Below are 13,413 nucleotides of genomic sequence, written 5' to 3' on the forward strand. Positions count from 1 at the left end.
CTTTTTAGGACTGGGGATATAGCTCAGTTGGTGAGTGCTTGCCTTGCAAGCACAAGGTCCTGGGTTCAATCCCCAGCACCACAAAAAAAAAAAAAAAAATGACTTTGTAATGTCAGGACTGCAGAGTTTCATCTGTTAAAAAAAAAAAATTGGCAACACTGATCCTGAAGGAACCTAAGGTTTAATAAATATAGCAAATAATAGGCTTTTAAAGAAAGGAATATAAGTATAGTCTGTTTTTGCAGCTCTTAAAATTAAATTTTAAAACAAGTACAATAGAACCAGAGAAGACATACATGAAGCCACCTAAAAGAGAAGACTCCTCCCGGGACTGACCTAAGCATATGTAGCATTAATGTGGTTGGTGCTGACATATTTAAAACAAGCTTCTGTCTATCTAAGAGGGGTAGCAGGCGGATCACTGAAGCTTAGGGGAGAGAGGCAGGTAGGAAGGGGCGTTCAACCCTGGAATAGGAAGCTGGAACAGGTATTAAAGAAGACTCTTTGGTGGACATGGGTGCACTGGGGTATTAGGATTTAGTAAGTGAAGTCATTTGAATCAAGCAACTAATGACCTTTACCTGATCCTGTACCCACAAGCTATTTGTCTTCCTGTATAAACATAGTTTCTGATCCTCGATAGATACATTTTTCATTTTAATAATTCTCCTCCTTGATAGCCCCCATGCATTTATTCATTTATATGTATTGAATTATTAATTATTATATAATATTAATGAGGACTACACTAGTGAACCATTGAGTCACAGTCTCTGTCCTTAAAGGAACTTTATGAGGTGAAGTGACAAGTAAATGTACCAGTGTGGTGGTGAGGACTGGTAAGAGAGCCAGGCAGCAAAGCTGAAAGAAGAGTATTCCAGTGACCTCTTCCAAGAAGCAGAAGATAAGAATATATCATCAAATACCAGGCAACCATGCCAGTTAGAGTACTCTGGGCTTCAAGCAATAGAATCCCTGATTAAAAGTGGTATAGACAACAGGAATTTTGTTCCCAAAAGTAGGAAGTTCCAGGTTTGATGGTTCAACATAGCTGTTCAACTATGTCATCAAAGGTACAATCTCTTTTCCCTCATCATTCTAAGCATCCATATAAGACTACACTTTCATGCTTGGACCTATTGCTTTAGAAGGCCAAAATAGCTACCCTAGTTGCAGACATCACAACCATATCAAGAAGAAGAGAGCAACCAGAATTGCAAAAGAGTTAAAGAGATTTATTCTTCCATGTCTCTGTCTCTTCCCTCTCCCTGTCTCTCTCTTAAACAGGAAGAGAAATCTTTCCCAGAAGCCGCCTCAAAATACTTTAACTTATGCCTTTCTGACATAACTGGATCTTAAAGCTACTCCTAGCTGCAAAGGAGTCTGGAAAAGCATGCATGTGGTATTATCAGGTTTTGATGTAACAGGTGAGCACTTCCATATTGGAACAAAAGCAGAAGGTATGACTATTAACAGGCAGCCAACATGTCTTCCACAGTGATCTACAGCACATACAGTATATAGAACCACCACACATATATAGTATCTATGTGTCCACACTGGAGATAGCCATGTGGTAACACACAAGGCTGTATATTGTGGGGTTCACAAAGGGGTTTGAGACAGAGATTGACACCAAGACCTTTACACAGAGATGATTTATGGTGAATACTTGCTGGAATATTCCTGGAGTACTTCAGGCTGTCCCAGCCTCACACAAGGTTGTGTAGCTCTGATTAACAAGATCCTAAGCAAAAGATGAAAAGTGATAATGATCAGGTGAGGAAAGCTTAGGGTCAATTCATGTTCTAATTTATTATCTTGATCTAACAGTTGAAGCTTCTAAATCATTCCATCTTGGAGGTGCCATTGGAAGTAGTTGTGTTTTGATTCAGTTTCAACTCAATGAAGCACTAAAAACAAGTGTCCAACATTTTCTGGTTCATAGTTTCAGATAAACAATGAGAAATCCAGTTTCCTGTTTGGGTTGGGTTCATTGGATTGTAGCCCATTGAAGTTTTGAATTATACTGCAATGACATGCAAGTTCTTGAACGGGAAGAAATGAAGCGCAGAGGAAAGTTGGCATAGTGCCAGGAAACCAAGCTAAAATTAAGTCCCTCAGACCATAGGAAACAATGGCAGCTAGGACATGAGTCAGTGACCCAAAGGCAAGTGTATCTTGGGGCAGTAAAAGCACACGCTGGCAGTCCACAGGACCAACGAATCCAACAAGGAGGCCTTTCCCCATCCTGAGACCCCCAGGCTGGCCTCTCATTGAGGGGTTAGATCTGCCTATTGAATAAGGTAGCAGTTAGCAATATGTATCATTTTGAAATGAAACTAGTCCAAACTGAGATCTGCTCCATGTGTAAAGTATACACTGAATATCAAGCGCACCCACAAAAAGAAAAGTACATCAACAGTTTTTGAATTGATTAAATGTTAAAATGATAAGAACTTCCAAAGCATTAATCTAACTTTTTAAGCTCTTTTTGACATGGACACTATGAAATTTTAAATTACATGTATGACTTGTATTTGTGACCCTCATTATATCCAGCACTCAGTCCTGAGAGTTTAGTGTTTATAAAATCTCCAAGGTAACTCGGATGGCACTGAATTGTCCAACAGGAACTCAACTTCTGCAGAATCCATTCTTCCCTTCGAATGCTTGGATAGCAATCCTTTTCTCTGATGCTCCATTTGGAGACTGAGCTAGATGATTTTGGAGCCTCTGTCTCAAATCCATCAGTTCAAAGATTGTACATATCAGTTCACACCTTTCCAGGAACACCGTCTTCTGTGTACTTTGAGTACATCACAGCAACAGAGAGAGGAGACTGACTTTCTCTGTGTGTTATAAAGTTGTTCTGAAGGCAGCACCTGAAGAAGGGCCTCAAGAAGAGTCAGTGCTGGGTCTGCACCATTGGTACCAGAGGGCTGCCTGCCCGTGTGCCTACGATTTCAGCTGAGATTACAGGTATGTGCCACCTCCAACTTCAAGTTTCAATTTTTTAACACCATCTTGGTCAAATAAAGCACACTTGAGGACTGGATTTCTTCTGTGGGCTCCGTTTTGCAAGTTCTATTCCCTGGCACCTCTTCTGTATGCTCTACAATGTTTCTCAATCAGGAGCATTTATCAAAATTATGCCTAAGGACCTTTGTAAACATTCAGTTGTTCCCAACCCATCTCGGATTTTGCGAATCTGAATCTTTAAAAGCAGTAAGGAGATTCCAACAGGCTCTCCTACACAAAAGTAACTGAAAATTCAGAAAACCCTGGAGGCTGTAGTGACCAAGAATGGCTTCCTGAGGAAGTGAACTCTGCTTATTCTGACACATTTCCTCCCTGCTTCACCTGAACTTGCTTTAGAGGCTCCTTTGAGTTCCTCCTGGATTCTTCGACTACCCTTTCCAGAGCCACTGTTAGGGTTAAAATAAATGCTGCTCTTAGCAAGGTGCCATGTATTGGCAGGCCCTGGGGACCACAGTGTAGGTATATGCAAAAAGGAGGTAAGGTTATAATTTAAAGCAAGGCATCACTTCTTCCAAGGCCACAAGATGGGTTGGTCTGGGACTTCAGATAGGAAAACATTTCAGATATTAAAACCCTATTTGAATTAGTTTCTATCCAGTCTCTTCCCACTTGATAGTCAGCAAGATCAAGTCCTAGGAAAGGGATTCAAGAAAGATTAGTTTGGGCAGACAAATCCAAAAGAGACTGTCATCCAGAAACAGGGCATTGATCATCTGAAGGAAATGAATGAGGAGAGACATACAAGAGGAAACCAAGGACAATGCTCTTTATAAGACATGACCCCTCCCCTGACTGCACACACATCACAGTGAAGGGATAAGACAGCAGGAGGCAGGGGAAAAAAGTCTCATCAGGTACAGGCCTATGTCCACAGGGCAGTCTGTGGAGCCAGGAATCCTGGTGGCTAAAGAAGCAGCTTTCCTCCTCCATGTCATTTACAATGTAGTTACTTCCACTTGACATAATCTTGAAATTCCAGTTGGGCTGCTGAAATAGCCAATTGTTTTTTTCTTCCCAGCATTCTTCCCACCTTCTGCCAGTAACAGTACCTCCCTTTCCTTATGAATTGGCTCCTTCCTTCTCCACAGGGTTCCCTTGAGACCACCAGTCTCAATACCCAACTCTCAGACACAGTGGAGTCAAGTGACTCAGACCTGGTCCATCACAGCACAATCTCAGAACACAAACATTGACCCAAGGGATAACGGCTTGGTTCACACTGAACCAATCGGATTCTTCTCCACAGGAATTTGAAATCTCAGTAGACATCCCAGGCTAGAAGAAAACTGGAGCTGGGTCTGATAACAATGAAAGGCCATCAAATACCCAGAGCCATCCTGGTTTCTTTCACTTCCAAGACCAGGTTACTATTACTTTGATGTAATGAACTGTCCACACATCTTTCCAATAAACTTAATTCAGTTCATCAGAATCTCTTTCTATTATTGTAACCAAGAACCCAAATTGATATAAAATATTGCAAGAGATATTCCACTCTAGAGGATGGAACAGGCTGACTCAAGAAAGAGTAGGAATCTGACAGTCCTTGCCACATGGCTAAACTAAGAACCGATATTGTATATACTGTGACACAAACCATGTGTCCCTGATGGCTAAAGATTTAGGGGAAGCCTGGTAGAAAAATGTCATGATAATAGAGAATTCTGAGTACTTTTTTTCTTATTACACTAAAGCAGGATGTATGGGCATATTGAGGTTGTCTCTTTCTCCTTTCTCCAAGACTCCACTGAGGGTTGAATGGCTGTGTTCCATATCCATGCAGGTTAGTAAGCTATTTATTATATCCCAGCTCTGAAATCATCCTTTCATACTCTGTCCTATAATGCTGGGGCTGGGATACTGCAACCCACAGTTTTCTCTTGCCTGTTGGTTTCTGCCAATAGGGTAAACTAGAGGAGACTGGGACAAGTGGATGAGCTAAGAGGGGTTTTTACTATTGACACTTTGAGCAGTCGTTTCCAGCTCCTTTTCATGTTTCCTAAATCTGGCTCATCCTGCCTGTCCCTGCCCTCACCCCCATCCTCAATAGCCCAATGCTGCTGGGTATCTCCTCCTTAGCTGAGTTTTGTCCCTGCGCTAAAATTAATGTCCTGACTAGGAAGTGGCTACCTGGGAGGATTAAGAGAAACAGGAAAATCTAGTCCCCCAGGGCCTTCTCAAACACCTTCTTTTATAAATTCATTCATTGCCAATACTTTAAAAAAAAAAAAAAAGGTTAGCAGCTCTGGTCCGTGATTAAGTCTCACTCACTTAGGAGCAGCTTAGGGACAAGGGCAATACTGACCTTAGATCAGGGTACAAAGGACCCTGTCCTGACCCCCTATGCTTTCCCAATCTGACCTTCCTCTGGCCTTTTCCTATAAACAAGGAGTCCACAGAGCCAAGGGAAAGGGGAGGCACCAGAGGTCTGGGACCTCCTTCTAGACCATGCTCCATGGTCACAGAATGTTCTACCCAGATATCCCAGAGCCTGCTGCCTGCTCCCATAAGGATAACTTCCCTAAGTCTTTTTTCTGAGTTACACACCTCTTAGCCTAATGTGCTACTGAGTGACAACAGATGGAATTTGGGGTGAAAGACAGAGAGTACCCATGCATGAATTTTCCACATGCATTCATGGGGCCCCACTGAGTAGGACAGAGCTGGGTGGGAAGAAAAGGTGGGGTTGGCTGGGATTTTGTTCAGTGCTCCTGTCCTAGTCCCACAAATGCCAGTGGGCTTGATCCCTGGATGCAAGGCAAAGGCCAATAAAGCTATTAAGCTGAGATTTAGGGAAATGAGTTAAGAGACACAACTACAAGGCCAGGACCCAGATTCAACATCATGATTAATCCACCAATATAGCCTCCAAATGCCACCACCAAGGATTTTATGAAGCTAGAGAAACCCTAGACTGAGCAAGCAGGACCTTATGATTATCATTCCCAAGGCAAACCCCAGTCCCCAGAGCCCACCCCAGGAGACAGGGGGCCTCTAAGTAGACAACCCTGGTAGCAAAACTCTCCCTGCTGCTCCTCAGGACTGGCCCAGCTGAACCCTGGATGGAGGATCCCCATAAGCAGGGAAGTCACACTAGCTGACAGAGGACTCACTTGTGTCAGTGAACAGACAAACTCAACTGTCTGATTTCTCACTATTCCTGACAGGCAGTATATACAGTCCTCTGGGCCAGTGCCTGTCATCTCCTGTATTGTTCCTGCTTTTTGAAATGAGCAATTTTATTGTTTCTCCCCTATTATGTTATACATGGCGCATTGGGGTGCCATATTCATCCCTTTGCAAGGGCAGGGGTAGCACACTCAGATCTTAGGGATGGAGGATGGTAAATAGTATTCAGTAGATTTTGGTTTTCTCCCAAGGGAAGGAGGTGTGAACAATGCAGTATTACTTTAAGTGGGAACAGTTTTTGAGATTGTGTATATGAGAGTAGGGGAAGGTGTGAGCTACAAGGCAAAGTACATATTATCTTTGGCAAGTCCATGCCCACCCATCCCCCGAAACTTCTGGTCACTTCTGACTACAGCGGAGGGGCATGAAGCAGGGTGGGACAATCACTGGACTTTACCTCAACCAGTGATTAATCCATATGCATATGCCAATCTCAATCACTGTAGCTGGAGCTGATGGTAAAGAATTCCTTTCTTTCTTGGTGGTCCAGCTGTTGGAACTGAGTCCAAGGTTGTCAAAGGCCATGTTCCTTACTGTGAGAAGGAAGGTCATTTGGAGTAGGAGAGAGTGAGGCAATGGGTTAAGAGAAACACAGTAGTCAGGGAGGTAGTGTTCTACCAGCATCAAGTCTCTGGTTCCTGTCCATAAGGTCCCCAGAGATTCCTTGATTCCTACAGGTCTTTCTTTGTGAGTATCCTTACCTTTTCTGCTGAAGCTAATGTAGAAAGCATAACTGGCCCTTTTAACTAAGAATCCTAACTAATCAACCAACCCTTAACATTAACATGAGTTAAACATCTTTAAGTCCATGCCCCCCCTACAATACTTTCTCATTCTGTTTGAATAGCCTCCCAACCAAATAAATCTCAGCTTTACTTTCAATATTTTCAATAGTTGCTTAAGAAAAATAATAATCAGATCTATTGGAATTATGTAAAACTGCAAGTAAAATAAACTCAAAGCAACAGTGGCTTGAACCAGAGGGATATTTCTTTCTTCCATGTGGGAGTACGGAGGAAGGCTGCCCATGACTGAGGTGACAGCTGTGCTCCACCAAGCACTCAGGCACTCAGGCTGCTACTACACATTCCAAGGCACCTCCTGATCTGTGGCTCTCCATCGGGGTAATTTTGCCTCCCACAGGACAACTGGTAGTGTCTGAAGATATTTCTGATTATCACCACTGGGGAGCAGGTGTCACTGGCATCTAACGGGTGGAGACCAGGGATGCTGCTAAATGTCCTATACTCCATGAAAACAAGGAATAATCCAAGACCTTATCCCCAGAACCAGAAAAAATTATCCAATCCCAAATCATGACTCATGTCAAAGTTGAAAACTCAGTTCTCAATTCATCCATTATACCTGTGATCCAAGGTGCAGGTAAGCATGCAGAAGAAAAGGGGCAAGAGGCACATCTTTTAAGGAAAGCTACCAGAAGTTGCTGCATATTCCACTTGGATTCCAGTCACTCAAACTTAGGCACAAGAGAGACTGGAAAATGTAGTCCTTCATATCAGCAGCCGTGTGCTCAGTTAAAAATTAGAGAACACAATCAGGCACAGTGGCCCATGCCTGTAGTCCCAACTACTCAGGAGGCTGAGGCAGGAGGATCACAAGTTCAAGGTCAGACTTGGCAACTTAGCAAGACTGTGTCTCAAAGTAAATTTTTTTAAAGGGGGAGCCTAGGACGTATCTCAGTGGTAAAGCACCCGTAGGATCAATTCCCAGTATCACACACACACACACACACACACACACACACACACGAAAAAAAATATTGAAGATCAACTATCAGTCTTTAACACAACAATTACATTGATTTTTCAAATTACATTTTTCTTCTCCCCACCTTGCCACCTTTCCCATGATTAACACCCAGAAAAATATCATTCATCCTCCCTGCCAAGGAATGGGTGATTCTCTGATTCCTGCTTGGAGTATTGCCACCTTAGGAAAGAATAATGTCATCTTGGACCATTAATTCAAAACCATCTCAGATTCTTTCTTGCTTCATTGACTTCACTCAACAAATATTTTTTGAAAGGCTGTAATATGCCATGCTTTGTAATGAAGACAGCTTGGATCCATTCACTGGGTCAGATCAGACACAGGCATGGGATGGGTTAGGCAGGGCCACTTAACCATAATGACTAAAGTAAACCTGCCGTCTATGTAACAAAGATCTCAATGGAAAGACAGAGGTCCCACAGCAAACTGTCTGTGGAAGAACGAGAATGTAGTCAGAAATCTCTGGTGCTAATTCTGACTCACCACCAGTACCTATGACCTTAGACAAGGCCTATAAATTACCTGCATTTTCATTTTCTCTTTCGCAAGTCTGAGGCTTAGATAGGTTTCCTAGGCCAGTAGTGAGCTAATTACATAAATCACTGGGGAAGTGGGGGTTTAACATATAGGCTCCTGGGCCCACTCCAAGATTCTGATCTTGTAATGGGATCTGCAAGTTTGTTTTTCTTTTTTAAGTGCATTTTTTTTTCATGTCCAATAGGTGTGGAATTTAATGGACTAGTGGGGCTTCCTTGCAGCTCTAACAGTCCAATATCTTAGAAACTGCAAACAAATCCACATTTATGTGGCATGAGGAAGTCCTGCAATGTTTCAGGACACACCACATATCCAGGACTAAAATGAGGGTTGGGGGAGCCATATACATTAAGGAGGCATCCTTTCTCCAAAAATACATTGCTAACTCAAGTGCTTCAAGGGTGGGAAGTTGTGTTCTATTAATGATATAGAAGAGGAAATAATGATAAAAATGGTACTTTAGCTGGGCGCAATGGCTTGTGCCAATAATGCCAGCAACTCAGGAGTCTGAGGGAGGAGGATCACAAAGTTAAAGCCAGTCTCAACAATTTAGTGAGGACTTAAGCAACTTAGTGAGATCCTATCTCAAAATTAAAAATAAAAAAGACTGGGGATGTGAATAAGTGCCCCTGGGTTCAATCCCAGGTACAAAAAAAAAAAAAAAGAAGAAGAAGAAGAAGAAAGAGAGAGAGAGAAAATGGTACTTCAAAAAATATGATTTTCTGAGCTCTCAGACTACACTTCAGAGGGAAAAGTCTGATTGTATGTCATTATAAACCCATAATTTCTGACAGAGATAATGAGAGTACATGGAAAAGGAATCAGAGCTTCCTGTTGCTATTTGCTAGAATAATCATCCTCAGGAATTGGCAAAAGGATACTGAGAAATATCCTACATCTTCATCTCCAAGCAATCTATGCCAGCTCTTGGGTCCAGGACATCTTGGTTCATTGAAGATTCATTGAAAACAAATTAAAAGCAAATGGAAGCAATCAACCTAATACTCTGAGTAGTACTCAAACTGAAAATAACAGCAAATAAATAGAAAATGACAAAATTTTTACAGGTCTTTGTCTCTTGAGTGTCTACATTCTCAGAGCTCATTAAGATTAAAGTAATCCTAATGAGGTCCCAAGTTTGATAGACTAAGAACACAGAGGTATTTACAAGATGCAGCAAGAGCACAGGTTCAGGAAAGGATTATCAAAGGAGACATAAAAGAAACTGAGCATGAAGGCTTAGTATATTTCACTCACAAAAGGGTTGGAAAGAGTTGCAAGATACTATCAGGAGAACCAACAGGCCCCAAGATCTGTATATAAGCTATACAATTAACTGCAAGGTGTTTGGTGTGTTTGGAGCCTTGCAAGGAGTAGTGGAGGTATAATTAGGAAGGTAAGCAAGGCCAGAGCATGAGTACCTTACATCATGAACATGTAAAGGAGTGTGGTCTTTGTCCCTAGGAGCAATGGAGAGCCACTGGAAATTTCCAGGTAGGGGAGCAACTCCAGCTGCATGTAGAGAAAGACCCGAGGCAGTTCTTCAACTACAGAGACACTAGTCCAAACAAAATGATGGAAATCTGACCCAAGAGAATAGCACTTGAGTGGATAAGAGATTCTAAAGCACTTTGGGAGATGAAATTAGTACTCAGTGATTCTTTCACATGGACAAGAAGATAAAAGGAATAGGGAAGGGTAACCATCTAGGGCAACTGACATGGCAGTGACATTCTCTAAAACTTGAAACACAGAAAAGAGGTAAGTAGCAAGACTTGGGACAGCAAAATCCAAGTAGAGCCTCCAGAAGGCAGTTGACCATAATGATCTTGGATTCAGGAGAGTGATTTTTGTTGCAGATGGCAATTCAAACCAACAGTCAATAAAATGATTCTAGGAGAAAAGCGAGTGCAAAGAAGATGAACATGGGACCCCAGAGAAAATCAGCTTTAATTGCAGCAGAAGAAAAAGAGCAAGATTAAGGTTAATAAGGAGTGGCTAGAATGGTAGGAGGAAAGTTGGAATAGTGGGTATTCACAGGATCTGAAGGAAGAAAAGGCTTCAAGAAGGGAGTGGTAATAGGGGTAACTGTACCCCCAGAGGTTGTCCACCAGACTCCTCCACAAGATCCCCAAAGACCTTTGGAGGCAGAGCTTACAGTGGTAGGTGAAAAAGTCAGTCTTGGATTTATGAGAGGTAAAAAGTAGAGACTGAGTCAAAAAGTCCCTGGTGAAGCTAATGTGTAGAGTTCAAAAGAGGACAGCAACCAGAGCTGGATGGGAGATGGGAGCATGATTATTTTAAAGATAGAAGACATTTAGAATAATTTAAATGACTTAGATTTTATTGAGGGCTCACACATGATCTCATTTGAACCTCATAATACTCATGAGGAATTTTTCCCACTCTACAGATGTGAAAACTGATCTGAGACTAAATGACCTAGGAACACAGGGAATCCGGACAATAGGGGTTGGAAGAGGAGGTACAGCTTGCTTCCTTTCCTGTATTACTGCTTGCATCCTGTCACACTGGAGGTGTGAGGCAGGGAGCATGGAGAGAAGAAGAAAAAGAGAATTGGGAGGGCAGACCCATAGCTCATAAGTCTCTGCTAGATGCAAAATCTCTCAGACAGTTTATGTGCTTTATCACCCTCAATAAAATCCTACCAACTCCCAAAGCAGGTGCTGTTATAAACTTTCATCCTACGAGTGAGGAAAGGCTCTGAAGCTGAGAAAGGTCACACCTTCACCAGGTCACACATCCACAAAGTGACAGCATCTGGATTGAACACGGATCTACAGACATTGAGGTATCTTCTCTATGTCACTTCCTCATCACCTCTGGTGAGCCCTTAGGCCCAGGGTCCTGGGCCCTCTCCTACAGTAACCACTATCAGTCTCCATGCCTACCACCCACATTTGGCTTGGTTTCTTCTTCTTCTTCTTGGCCCTGGGGATTGAACCTTGGGTCATTCTACCACTGAGCTATACCCCAGCCCTTTTATTAATTTTAAGACAAGTTCTCACTGTTTCCCAGGATGGCCTTGAACTTGCAATCTTCCTGCCTCAGCCTCCCGAGTCACTGAGATAAAAGATGTGTGCCACCATCCCCAGCTTGCCTGTTGCTTTCGCTCCAGTCTAGGCTCACTCAAACCCCACATGGCCACACATCTTGCACAAAGGTCACCATGGTCTGTGATGATGAGCCTAGAGGAAGGGAAACTGAAGAACAGCACCCCAGGGTCCTTCTCTTTTACTCAGTGGTAATTTAAAAGATTGGTTTTACATTAAAAATAACCATGGAGACATCATTGGGCAAAATTTTAAAGTCATGAATTTCTGAGATGAAATGAGACTTCAATTATATGTCTTACTTGCAGTTGTTACTTTGGACTCCATTCAGTTCCTTTTAGAATATTTCAGGAGAAAAGTATGAAAAGAAACTGGCAAACAGGAAAAAGGGCTTAGGATGGAATTTCAAAACTTCTACTTATCCATCCTACTTATCCTCCAGGCTCAATTAACCTCCCTCCCCCACAAGGACCTTATTTGATACCCCTACTGTATCCCTTCAGCTTTGTCTCCTCATCTCCTTTGCTTTCCCTGCAGATTGGAATGTTCTTCTATTCATTTATCTGAAACATGCTCATCTACTATAAAGTCTAGGATCACAGTGCCCTCCCTTCCGCTAAGCTCCTATACTAAGCCAGTACCTGCCACAGCTACTGTGCATTGCTATATTATCCATCTATATTGTAGGGCTTGTCAACCTAAGATGCTTGAGAATAGCTTTGTGTCCCGACACATGGAGATATTGTTCCCATAGAAATAAAAACAACAGTAGCACCAACATAGTTTATTGAGCACTTAGATATATGATGTCACTTAAACCTTATAAAACCCCATAAGGAAGTTTTCCTATCTTACAGACGTGAAAACTGACACTTAGAGAGGTTAAGTGGCAATTGCAAGGTCATATAAGGGAAAGAGATGATACAATTCTGACTCCAAAACCTGTACTCTCTCCCACCATGCTAAGAGAGTGCTCAACAAATTAATTAAGTCTCTAATTTTTGGTAGCTCATTAGGTTTCAGCAGAAAGCTAGAACACCCTCCCTAGTTCTGAAACAGTCTCCTGATAGCTGGCACTACACATTGGTTTTTGTATAATTATCACTGACTGCACATTAAACAAAATTTGTGACTAGTGCCCTCCAAGCTCCTTGTTGATGCCCGAACACCCAGCACTCTTCAAGGTCCTCTGCCACACCCAAGTGTCTTTCTGAAGATCACCTCAGACTCCTCCCTCAAGATGCCCCAAACTAGTCAGAGTATGGTTGCTCACACCTGTAATCCCAGTAGCTCAGGAGGCTGAGGCTGGAGGATTACAAATTCCAAGGCCAGCCCTTAGCAACTTAGGGAGACACTGTCTCAATTTAAAAAAAATTTAAAAGGGCCAGGGATGTAGCTCCGTAGTAAAGTGCCCTGGGATTCAATTCCCAGCACAAAAACAATGCCCCAAACCTTGGAATCCTTCTGATCTCTTTCTTCATTGACCTCCTGTCATTCTTCCTCTTTCTGGTAAGGTCTGTTTCGTTTTAAAGGAATAAGTTAGTAGCCCAAAGAATCTCCAAAATGATGATAAGAAGAAAAATTAATATAGTGTTTGGACAAGAGGGTTTGGAGAAGAAAGCCCAAGAACTCAGTGTTCTCCCTGGTCTTCTCCATCTTTCATCCATAGCTTCCCATACAAATGAGAAGAAGGCCATCAATTTTATACCAGATGTGAGAAGATGCCTGCTCCTACTCCTTTCCCCCTACAGGTCATCATTAATATTTGCTATGTCCTGAA

This window comes from Sciurus carolinensis, chromosome 15, assembly GCF_902686445.1.
Source record: "Sciurus carolinensis chromosome 15, mSciCar1.2, whole genome shotgun sequence".
NCBI lineage: Eukaryota > Metazoa > Chordata > Mammalia > Rodentia > Sciuridae > Sciurus > Sciurus carolinensis.